Source organism: Humulus lupulus, chromosome 7, assembly GCF_963169125.1.
Source record: "Humulus lupulus chromosome 7, drHumLupu1.1, whole genome shotgun sequence".
Classification (NCBI taxonomy): Eukaryota; Viridiplantae; Streptophyta; class Magnoliopsida; order Rosales; family Cannabaceae; genus Humulus; species Humulus lupulus.
The window spans coordinates 198,829,335-198,842,222 of record NC_084799.1 but is presented as its reverse complement, the minus strand read 5'-3'; positions in this window follow the sequence as shown (position 1 = coordinate 198,842,222).

The following is a 12,888-nucleotide window of genomic DNA, read 5'->3' as shown; positions in this document are numbered from 1 at the left end:
ACTTCTCGTGCTAAATGAACAACCAAGATAATCATTGGATCAAAGAAAGAAGGAGGGAAATATTCTTCTAGTTGACAAAGAATTTCAAAGGCTTCTAGTTCCAATTTCATAATTTCCTCCTTATCAACCACACATTGAGACAATCCATGGAAAAACATAGAGAGCCAAAGAATTGTCTCTCTACAACCTTCTTCCATTAAGCCCCTTATAGCAATAGGCAATAGTGGTTGCATAATCACATGACAATCATGAGACTTAAGTCCTGTCAGCTTCTATTTCTCCCCATCTACACAACTTCTAATGTTAGAGCTATATCCATAAGGAAATTTCAAGTCAAATAGCCTCTCACAAAGCAACTTCTTATCAGATTTTGATAGAGTATAAGCTGGAGCAGGAAGACGAGTAACACCATTTTCTTCATGCGGATGGAGATGAGGCATAATGCCCATCTCTGTCAAATCTAATCTCGAGTTGTAGTGATCTTTAGATTTTCCTTTGCAATCGAGCAATGTGTGAAGTATGCTTTCACAAACATTCTTTTCAACATGCATAACATCAAGGTTATGACGAACAACTAATATTTCCCAATAAGGCAACTTAAAAAAAATAGAATGCTTCTTCAAGATTTGTTCTGTGTCTATTCCACGACTCCTCTTTTTTCCCTTTCCAAAGTCATTAGTCACTTTGCTTAACTGCTCAGCTACTTCAACACCTATCAATATAATTGGACATTGTGGTGCTCTTTCCCTTGCCCTAGCTGTTGTATATTTCTTCTTTCTGTAATGGTGTTCTTGTGGTAGAAATCGAATATGATTGCAAAATGACATCTTTTTGCTATGCTTCAACCAAACAACATTTGAGTGCTCGCCCCAAACAGGACAACCATACTTTCCTTTAGTCACACATCCAGCTAAGTTTCCATAAGCTGGAAAATCATTTATGGTCCATAGCAACATGGCCCTTAAATTAAAAAACTTCTTTGTAGAAAGATCATATGTATAAACACCATTCCATAATTCAAGTAACTCATCTATTAAGGGCTCTAAGTAAGCATCTATGTCATTCCCTGGTTGTTTAGGTCTAGGAATCAACATAGATAGAAAGGTAAATTCATCCTTCTTGCACAACACAGGTGGAAGATTATATACAATGAGCATTATAGGCCAACAACTATACGTAGAACTCATATTTTTGTAAGGATTGATTCCATCAATAGCAAGTCCTAATCAAAGGTTGTTATGTTCAAGTTGAAACTGCATCCCAAGCCTCTAAATCTATCGGGTGCCGCATTTTCCCGTCTATCCTTTTATTGGTTGAATGCCATTTTAAGCTTAAAGTCGTATCTTCATTTCTAAACATCCTTTTAAACCTTGGTATAATAGGAAAATATCTCAACAATTTTGCAGGCTGCCCTTGTAGAATCTCTTTTGTCTGTTCATTTTGCTTCCATCTTGGACATTGACAAGTGGGACATACTTAGGCATTAGCATTCTCTTTTGTATACAAACAACAATCGTTGACACAAGCATGGATATGCTTATAGCTCAAATCAAACATCTTTATAAACTTTTTAACTGCATGCATTGATGTCAGTAGGAGATTATCTTTCTGCAACATTTCTTTGATCATCTCCAACATCTCACTAAAGCCAACATCTAAGATTCCATGCTTTGTTTTTAGATTATACAGCCCAACGATAGACGAAATTTTTGTATACTTTGAAAAACCTTCATACAATGGAGATTTAGCATATGCTAATAGACTCTGAAAATTAGCATCATTGTATACTTGAAAATACTCCCGCTGCCCAAAATAAATCATATTCAAAACTTGTATTTGTCGTGCTGCTTTGGACTGGATCTTCCCCATGATGAAACCATGTTTTGTAAGATTGGTCCATGCCCCACAAAACTAAGTGTTCGACAACTTCGTCTGAAAGTTGATGTCTTAGATTGTGACATTTGTTGCATGGACAAAGAATCTTGACAGGAAATCCAAGATTCGTCATGGCTGTCATAACAAACTCCCTAGCTTTTTGCTCAAATTCCACCGTTGCTCTACAATTTTAGAGCATACGTCAATAATCAAGCACTGGCACTTAAAATTATACCCAAAATAAACTATTTGATTTTGGTTACTAACCTGTTAAGATGGATCCAACTTTTATCCATCATTATGAATTTGAATTTGATATTGTTCTCTTAATAAAATCTTATTTTTTGTCTGGGTTTAACAACTGTTATACAAGACAATCACATTATTTGCAGTTGTAATTTCAGAGTCATGACAAGGTCATTCACACACATGCTTTTAAAAGAAAACATGCCTTGGTTGAATTTCAGGTCATCTTAAAAGAGAATTTCAGGTCATACCAGTTAAAAAGATCCTTTTCTTCAGTTAAATATCCTATATTTGCTATTTATCCCATGAATGATTAAAAATGGAAGAATTCCTTTATTGTTTTGGGGTTAGTTGCAGAAGAAGATGAAGAAAAGAAAGGTCATTAAGTCATTGTTGTTTAATATAGAAGCTGACCATATTGTTATTTTAGACCTCAATTGTTTTGTGGGTTGTAAATATATCAATGAAAAGGCCTAATGGGCACTGGCCCTTTTAATTTGATTAAGAAAGAAAGGGATATTATGTCTAGTGGGCAGCAGACTCTACATCATGTGCTCCTAAGAATTTGTTCCTTGGAGATCTAAAACTCCTCTAATTTATAAAGCTGTTCCAAGCTGGTAAGTACATTTAGTGTTTTTTGTTCCAAAATTTAGCTTATAGGGACAGATATACTTTTTAATATAGAAGAAAGAAAAGATGAGATAGTATTTAGGAACATGACTGGGCCTCCAGTTAGTTTGTCAAAGTTTGATGATTAATGACATGGATATTCATCATTTGGATGAATACATTCTGGTGTATATTTAGGTCATTTAGGCTTCAAGCTAGTTTTATACACAAGTATACAAGTTATTTAGGCTTCAAGCAAGTTTTATATATAAGTATATTTAGGTTATTGAAGTTTAAAGCTTTATCTACTGGACTTGATTCACAGTGTTAACCTTGTATTTTTTTTTCAATGATGCTTTTGTAAGAAATATTTTCTGTCCCTACTTAAAGATTATTTGCCGCCTAATTGAGTTTTGGTGCATCTTTCTAGGTTTATTTGGGTGGAATTGTTGAAAGAGAAATTGTTAGAAAACAACAAGGAGACTTACTGGGTTCCTTATTTTGTAAAGGTAGAACATTTAATCAAGGGGTTTATCGATACTTTTATTCTGTTGCCCTAGTTTATTTTGTCATCAATTAAATGGGATTAGCTGTAAACTATGCCTAGACTTTGATAAATTCTCCGAAATATGACCAAATTTTATTGCTTCTCATTCATCATGAAAAATATTCCATTTTGAAATTTTGTTGTGTTGAACTTGTAATCCCTTCATCACTAAGTTTGGCTTAGTACTGCGGCTTAAAGTGGTGTTAGAATGATGAGCCAATGCTATTCCAAATCATAGTCTCAAGAATGGGTAGAGTAAATTGGAATGGAGGGTGGAATTGTTTTATCAACATTGGAACTTTAAAGTATTGAGTAAAATTAGGTATCTTGAGTAGCTAGAGCAACACTCAAGCAAAACATCAATTCAAATGGGCTACTGATTAAGGTTTTTTTTTTATTGAATGTTGAGCATAAGAAAGATAATAAATTGAAAAATTATCTTTTAAAGTGTACAAAGAAAAATTCGGTGAGGGTGACAGGCAGGTCTGGAATTTTTATATTAGAATTTGGTTTGAGGTGGAGGAAGCAGTTATGATAAATGGTTGACCAATGGACAAGCTTTTTAAGTTATTTAAGACAAGGGAATTGAAACGAACAAATAGGACTGAGGAAGAATATAGAGAGCAAGAAAATGAAACAGATAGAACGAAATATTAGTTTATTTGTTATTTATTTAATTCTAAAAATATACTGTTACTCTGTATTTTTATAAAGATAAGGAGCTTCCTAAGGAGCTAATCGAAATATTTGTTTTATAGAGGCTTCCTTCAATGGTCCGTGGTCTGTGTCTGGCCAGGTCTGACAAAGGCACCAATCACCTTCATTTAAGTGGTACTCTTCATTGTCAGAAAAGACACTGGTAATATCAGAGATGATAAGGAGTCACTATATTATAAACTATAGTGCTTGACACTGGGCTTAGCAATGTTGAGTGATAGAGACATTTGAGGTTTCATAGATTGATGCCCTCTTAGGATCTGTGGGGTCTTATGCAAGGTCACTGATATTTTGTGGATGGGCATTGCATTCTGAATCTGTTGGTATAGGTAGTGAGGTGAACTGAAGTTGACACCCTACATAGGCACTGTGTGTTTCATGTGTAGCTGTTTTGTGGTTGTGAATATTTATTTGTTTAAGTCTAGAAATATACTAAACATGGCTATGCTTAGCTTCTCAAAGATAAATTTGTTACATGGTCTATGTGGTTATATTTTTATAAAAGTACGACCAACTCGATAGTAAATTTGAGTTTATAAAGGGCAGACTATGATGAGATAGTTTGATTAGTTTTTTAAAATAGCTTTTACTAAGCTTAATAAGGACATGCTATTTATTGCCGAGCTTTTTCGGTAATTTATGATCATAAAATTGAACTTTGCTTCCTAGTCACTCCCTTAATATTTTCATATTTTTGGAAATTTTTTCCTACAAAGTGGTATGGACTATTTTGGTAATATGGGAGGTAAGTAATGTTTAACTAGAGAATTCTTTGGTGCTGATAAGGATCGGTGATGTAATGCCCTAGATAGCCAAGACCGTTACACTGTGTGTTTATAAAGTGCCACACTTGCTAATCAAGTCATTTAAGTAAAAATCATGTCATTGAAACTATAAAGGAACTAGGGTTAAAAGCGTTTTGGTCTCAAAAGCCACATTTTCATTAAAAAGTATCATTTGTTACATGGGATCCCAAAAATATTAAGTTTAAAGACCGTTTACAAAAGACTCAAGGTTTATATACAACAACCGGCCATGCTAAGGCAAAACAAGTAGTTAGGTGATCCCGGAAATGGTCCACTCCTCGACCGTGACGGTCGAACCGCTGGCTATGTACATTCCACCTCGGAGCTCTCCACCTCAGGCTTGGTCCAGCTTGCCCTTGCCTTTACCTGCACCACTTAGCACCCGTGAGCCAAGGCCCAGCAAGAAAACACAACAACAATAGAGCATGAACAACTAGCAGACAAGTCAACATCTCACATTGCTTCACGTAAACTCAGATATATCATAAGTCAGTATAATCAAGTATTCCACATACTAGGCATATCAGTTCATAACATACACAATTCACAAATGATAGCCAGGGCTAGCACCCTCGGGCTGCTCCCTCTGTTATCCCGTTGTTCTTGGCTCCCAGGGGCCAATTCACGCTCTATGCGCTAAAATCATGTATGGCGCTCTTAGACCGCTATTACCTGTCCCATGGCGTAATACCAACATTGACACGATATAACTTTCAGGAGCACTTAGTCCCATCACAATCGTACAACCGGGTGTGGTTTTCTTACCTTTCAATACACTAGTTTCTGATGCCACGAAGCCGCGAGCACGATCCACTACCCCGAGCCTCTCCAAAGACCTAATCACAACACAAATGAAGCATCCTTTGTCATTAACCAATCCAAAACTACTTCCCGGAACCAATCCCACACTCTCGGAACCCTCAAATCCCTAAAATAATGCGCCGAAGGCATCCCCCGAACCCCAGGAGCAAAGGCTCAAAATTGAAAAATCCCATGTCCTGAAATTGGCCTAGCACCACGGCGCAGCCCTGTAGGGTCGCGGCACCCAGCAAGTCAGAGAGCTTTCTCTGCCCAGAAATGGCCTCGCGCTGCAGCGCCCAAGAACAGGGCCGCGGCGCTCCTTCGCAAACCCAGAATTCTGGATTTTCCCCTGTGTTTTTCCCAAACCCAAATCACCCCATACTCATACCTAAGCCCCAAAACCAACTCAAAACCCCAAATAAACCTTTCAACAACCTACAAACATCATAATCTAGCTCAGTTATACAACCATTCACAGAATTCACACTTAAATTTCAGACTCAAACACTTAAACCAAAACTTGAGAAAAGTACAAACCAGACCTCTAAATCCGTAAATCATAATTGCTACGAGATTGCAAACATGTTTAATACCCTTACCTCAATCATAAATTCAACTTGAGCTTCCTCCAACCCAAGCTTTAAACTGAGTTTCCCCTTGACAAACCAGCTGAATTTTCATGCAAAACAAGCCATGGCTATCTTTCAATTCCTTCCAAAATCAAATTCAGAACTTAACAAAACAGGGACCAAATCCTTACCTCAGTATAAACCTTGATATGTGCTTGATTCCACACCCTTAAGCCTTTTATTAGCCTCAAAGAACACAGCTTAACTCCTCTTCCACTTTGCCTTCTAGGTTCTTGATTCTCCCTTTCCTTCTTGATCTTTCTAGCCTTCTAAGTCTTAATTTCAGTTATACTTAGCATAAAAGAATCGTGTATATCCTTTCCCCTCAGCCAAAGCCATCTATACCACTGCCAAAAGACTACCTTATCCCACCACTAATATCCCTTTCCAACTAAACCTCAAGGGCACTCTTGTCCTTTTACTTACTTTACAATTCTACCACTTTTCCAACAAAAGCTGTTACTCTATATAGTTACTAACAGTTACACAAGTTACCATTTTACCCGTTTCCATTATTTAGCTTTCTAGGACCGTCTCGACACGTGCATCACATTGATATCACCACACCCACGTGGTACAAATCACATAGCATAATTAACACATAACATAATGCACATAGTCATATAACATGCTTTAAATCATAGTCATGCATCTTAATCATTAAAATCACACATAGTTCCCATTATGCCCTCCAGACACACTAATCAAGGCCCTTAAGCCTAATTAGTGAATTTGGGTCGTTACAACTATCCTCTCCTAATGAGAATTTCGTCCTCGAAATTTACCTGAACAACTCCGGATACTGATCCCGCATAGCTGTCTCAAGCTCCCAAGTCGCCTCCTCGACCTTACTATTCCTCCACAACACTTTAACTAGAGGAATCGTCTTGTTCCGCAACACCTTATCTTTCCAGTCCAAGATTTGAACTGGTTGCTCTTCATAAGCCAAATCTTCTTGTAACTCCAAATCTTCATGCCTCAATACATGAGTCACATCTGAGACATACTTCCGAAGCATGGAGACATGGAACACGTCATGAACTCCAGACAAGCATGGCGGTAAAGCTAACCTGTAAGCCACCTGACCAATCCTTTCCAGGATCTCAAATGGTCCAATGAATCTAGGGCTTAGCCTGTCCTTCTTACCAAACCTCCTCAACCTTCGCAGAGGTGAAACTCGAAGAAAGACGTGGTCCCCAACCTGAAACTCCACGTCCCTACGCTTAGGATCAGCGTAGCTCTTCTGCCTACTCTAAGATGCGAGCATCCTAGCCTGGATCTTCTCTATGGCCTCACTTGTCTTCTATACCATATCTGGCCCCAAATATCTCCTCTCACCCATCTCATCCCAATGAATGGGTGATCTACATTTCCTCCCATATAACATCTCATAGGGAGCTACTCCAATCGTTGACTGATAACTATTGTTGTACGAGAATTCAATCAACAGAAGGTACTTACTCCATGAACCCTCAAAATCAATCACACAAGCTCTAAGCATATCCTCCAATACTTGGATCGTCCTCTCAGACTGTCCATCAGTCTGAGGATGAAAGGATGTACTGAACTTCAGCTGAGTTCCCAAAGCTTTCTGCAAACAACCCCAAAACTTGGAAGTGAAGATAGGATCTCGGTCCGACACTATAGACTTAGGAACCCCATGAAGACGTACAATCTCCCTCACATACAACTCAACATACTAATCCACAGTATATGTTGACCTCACTAGAAAAAAATGGGCTGACTTGGTGTATCTATCCACTGTCACTGACACCGAGTCGTGAAGTCCTACGGTCCTGGGTAAGCCTCCCACAAAATCCATGGTAATGTCCTCCCATTTCCATTCAGGAATACCCAATGGCTGAAGCAACCCTGCTGGTCAATGATGCTCAGCTTTCACCTGCTGACAGGTTAAGCATCTGGCAACGTATTCTACCACATCCTTCTTCATCCCGGGCCACCAATACAAAGTCCGTAGATCCTGATACATCTTCGTGGTACCCGAATGAAGTGAGCACGGCGTCGTATGAGACTCATCTAGTATCTCTTGTCTGATCCCCTCATTAGCTGGAACACAAATCCTCCCCTGATACCGAAGTAAACCAACCTCAGAAACAGAATAGTCCTTAGCTATTCCCGCTAAAACATCCTCTCTAACCCTCTGTAACTGAGCGTCTGTCAACTGACCCTCTCTGATCCGCTCTAGTAGGGTCGACTGTAGAGTAATATTAGCCAACCGGCCCACCACCAACTTTATCCCTGCTCTAACCATCTCATCATCCAATTCCCTCGCGATCTGAGCAGCACTATATAGCTGACCTGGACCTCTGCGGCTCAAAGCATTAGCCACTACATTTACTTTCCCTGGATGGTAAAGAATATCACAATCATAATCCTTCACCAGCTCCAGCCAACGCCTCTGTCTCATATTCAGGTCCTTCTGTGTAAAGAAATATTTTAGGCTCTTATGGTCAGTATACACCTCGCACTTCTCCCCATAAAGATAATGCCGCCAAATCTTCAAAGCAAAAACCATTGCTGCCAACTCTAGGTCATGAGTAGGATACCGCTACTCATATTCTTTCAACTGTCGTGATGCATGAGCTATAACATTCTCATTCTGCATCAAAACACAGCCTAAGCCCAACCTCGATGCATCACAGTATACCACAAACTTCCCTTCCCCCGAAGGAAGACTCAACACTGGCGCTATAATAAGTCGTCACTTCAACTCCTGAAAACTGTCTTCACACTTGTCTGACCAGATAAACTTCAAATTCTTTCTTGTCAATTCTATCATGGGTGTTGCTATCTTCGAGAAGCCCTCTACAAACCGCCTGTAGTACCTTGGTAATCCCAAAAAACTCCGCACCTCCGAGGCATTTCTTGGCCTCGGCCAATCTCTAACTGCCTCTATCTTAGACGGATCCACCTTGATCCCATCTGCACCTACAATGTGTCCAAGGAATGTCACTTCAGGTAACCAGAACTCACACTTCTTAAACTTAGCATACAACTGGTGCTCTCTCAACCTCTGAAGAACCTGCCGAAGATGAAACTCGTGTTCTACCTTCGAACTGGAATACACCAGGATGTCATCGATGAAGACTATAACAAACTGATCTAGAAAATCTTTGAACACCCTGTTCATTAAATCCATAAAGGCCGCTGGGGCATTAGTCAAACCAAAAGACATGACCAAGAACTCATAATGCCCATATCGCGTTCGGAAGGCCGTCTTAGGTATGTCCTCATCCTTGATCCTCAGCTGGTGATAACCAGATCGAAGATCAATCTTTGAGAACACCGTCTTACCCTACAGCTGATCGAACAAGTCATCAATCCTTGGTAGGGGATACTTATTCTTAATTTTTAACTTGTTCAATTCTCGATAGTCAATACACATCCTCAGAGTCCCGTCCTTCTTCTTAACAAACAGAACTGGAGCACCCCACGGCGAATAACTAGGTCTGATGAACCCCAAATCCAGAAGCTCCTGCAGCTGTATCTTTAACTCTTTCAATTCTGCTGGTGCCATCCTATATGGTGCCCTCGACACTAGCTCTGTCCCTGGTGCTAACTCAATAACAAACTCAATCTCTCTACGCGGCGGCAACCCAGGCAAATCCTCAGGAAACACATCCAAGAACTCACAAACCAATCTGGTATTCTCCAGTCCAACTGGTGAAACTCTGGTGGTATCCACCACACTAGCCAAGAAGCCTATACATCCACCCTGTAATAAATCTCTAGCTCTCAATGCAGATATCCTGGGTACGCGGGGTCCACGCACCGCTCCTACGAAAACAAAGGGATCCTCGCCCTCCGGCTCAAAGGTTACCATCTTCTTCCTACACTCAATGGTAGCCCCATACCTAACTAGCCAATCCATACCTAGAATCATATCAAAGTCCTCCATACTCAAGTCAATCAAGTCTACTGATAACTCCCTACCATCAACTAACACTGGCAGTGCTCTAATCCACCTCCTAGATACTACCAGTTCTCCTGTAGGCAATATAGTCCCAAACCCTGAAGCACTATACTCACTAGGTCTACACAGTCTATCAATCACCTTATCAGATACAAATGAATGCGTAGCACTAGAATCAATCAAAACACTAAAGGAAGTGCCAGCACTAGAAAGCTGACCTGTCACTACCGAGGGGCTAGCCTCGGCCTCCGCCTGCATCAGGGTGAACACTCGAACTGGAGTCAAGCTGTCCACCTTTCCTATCTCTCCCTTCTTCACCGTTGGGCAATCTTTCCTGAGGTGTCCCACCACCCCACACACATAACAGGCCTTAGCCCGACATTCGCCCGGATGGCGTCTCCTGCACCTCGTGCACTCTAGATAAGTCCTCCACGAATCACCGCCTCCCTGACGGCCACCCTGAGTACCCCGACCTCCCCTATCAAACCTAGGAGCGATTGGAGCATCAGGAGTCTTTCTTTTCAAATCACTGGGGCCTCCGACCCTACTAGAACCAGAATATGGAGGCACCGCCCTGCGACCCTCCCTTCTTGCTGCACTATCCCTCCATATCCTATTCTCCGCTTCCTTAGCGGTCAGAGCCCTCTCCACAGCCTGGGCATAAGTAGTCACTCCAGGAACTGTGGTAATTCTTACATCTCGGGCTATCATAACATTCAGCCCTCTGACAAATCTGTCCTGCCTGGTTGCATCAGTAGGCACAAGATCTGGTGCGAACTTCGCAAGTCTATCGAACTTCAAGGCATATTTTGTAACTGTCATACTGCCCTTAACCAGCCCCACGAACTCACTCACTTTCGTTGCCCTGATGGAAACGTTATAATACTTCTGATTAAACAAATCCTTAAACCCTTCCCAAGTCAATGTAGCAACCTCTCTAGTCTGTGATGCCACCTCCCACCAGATTCGGGCATCATCCCTTAGCATATAAGTGGCACAGTCCACCCTGTCATGTCCTTCCACTCTCATAAATCAAGAATGGTAGTGATCAAAGTCATCCACTGTTCAGCTTTCAGTGGATCTGGTCCACCCTCAAAGATCGGGGGCTGTTGCTTCCTGAACCGCTCATACAACGGTTCCATTTTGTTCCCAACATCAACTGGCTGTACCACAGGTACCAGTGCCGGTGGCACAACAGGGTCAACACTCCCAGATGGAGCTTGCTGCAAAATTTGGATCTGTTCGTCTTGGTTCTAAAGCCGAGCTTGCATTTCTGCCATTAACTGCTGCCAGTTCTCAGGGACTGGCGGAGGGGTCGGGCCCTAGTCATCATCTCTAGTCCCTGACCTGCCGGCTAGTCGTGTGGATTTCCTTGAACGCATAACTATTCAAGTCAATCTGCAATCAACGACTCGGCAATTAGGTTATGATGACAGGGTAATAATCTTTCCATAATCCATCACTGAAACTCCACTCATTCGCAAGCAATCAAGGTATAGGAATTTATCCAGATATTCATCCACATGCAGAGCAATGCAAATAAGCATGCCTCAATAACATCATGCAATAGTCAAGGGCCAGGCCCTATCAGTATCTCATGCTCCCTATTCATCAAACAGATATCAACAATCATATCTCACTCAAATCATTTAAGCACATAATCATGCATACACAATTACCAAACCCTGAGTTGAGCTTGTCTCCCGCGGCGAATGTACATATCCAGCCATTCTTTAGGACCCATAAACCTAGGACGCTCTGATACCAAGTTGTAACACCCTGGATAGCCAAGACCATTACACTGTGTGTTTATAAAGTGCCAAACTTGCTAATCAAGTCATTTAAGTAAAAATCGTGTCATTGAAACTATAAAGGAACTAGGGTTAAAAGCGTTTTGGTCTCGAAAGCCACATTTTCATTAAAAAGTATCATCTGTTACATGGGATCCCAAAAATATTAAGTTTAAAGACCGTTTACAAAAGACTCAAGGTTTATATACAACAACCGGCCATGCTAAGGCAAAATAAGTAGTTAGGTGATCCCTGTCCTGGTCCACTCCTCGACCGTGACGGTCGAACCGCTGGCTATGTACATTCCACCTCGGAGCTCTCCACCTCAGGCTTGGTCCAGCTTGCCCTTGCCTTTACCTGCACCACGTAGCACCCGTGAGCCAAGGCCCAGCAAGAAAACACAACAACAATAGAGCATGAACAACTAGCAGACAAGTCAACATCTCACATTGCTTCACGTAAACTCAGATATATCATCAGTCAGTATAATCAAGTATTCCACATACTAGGCATATCAGTTCATAACATACACAATTCACAAATGATAGCCAGGGCTAGCACCCTCGGGTTGCTCCCTCTGTTATCCCGTTGTTCTTGGCTCCCAGGGGCCAATTCACGCTCTATGCGCTAAAATCATGTATGGCGCTCTTAGACCGCTATTACCTGTCCCATGGCGTAATACCAACATTGACACGATATAACTTTCAGGAGCACTTAGTCCCATCACAATCGTACAACCGGGTGTGGTTTTCTTACCTTTCAATACACTAGTTTCTGATGCCACGAAGCCGCGAGCACGATCCACTACCCCGAGCCTCTCCAAAGACCTAATCACAACACAAATGAAGCATCCTTTGTCATTAACCAATCCAAAACTACTTCCCGGAACCAATCCCACACTCTCGGAACCCTCAAATCCCTAAAATAATGCGCC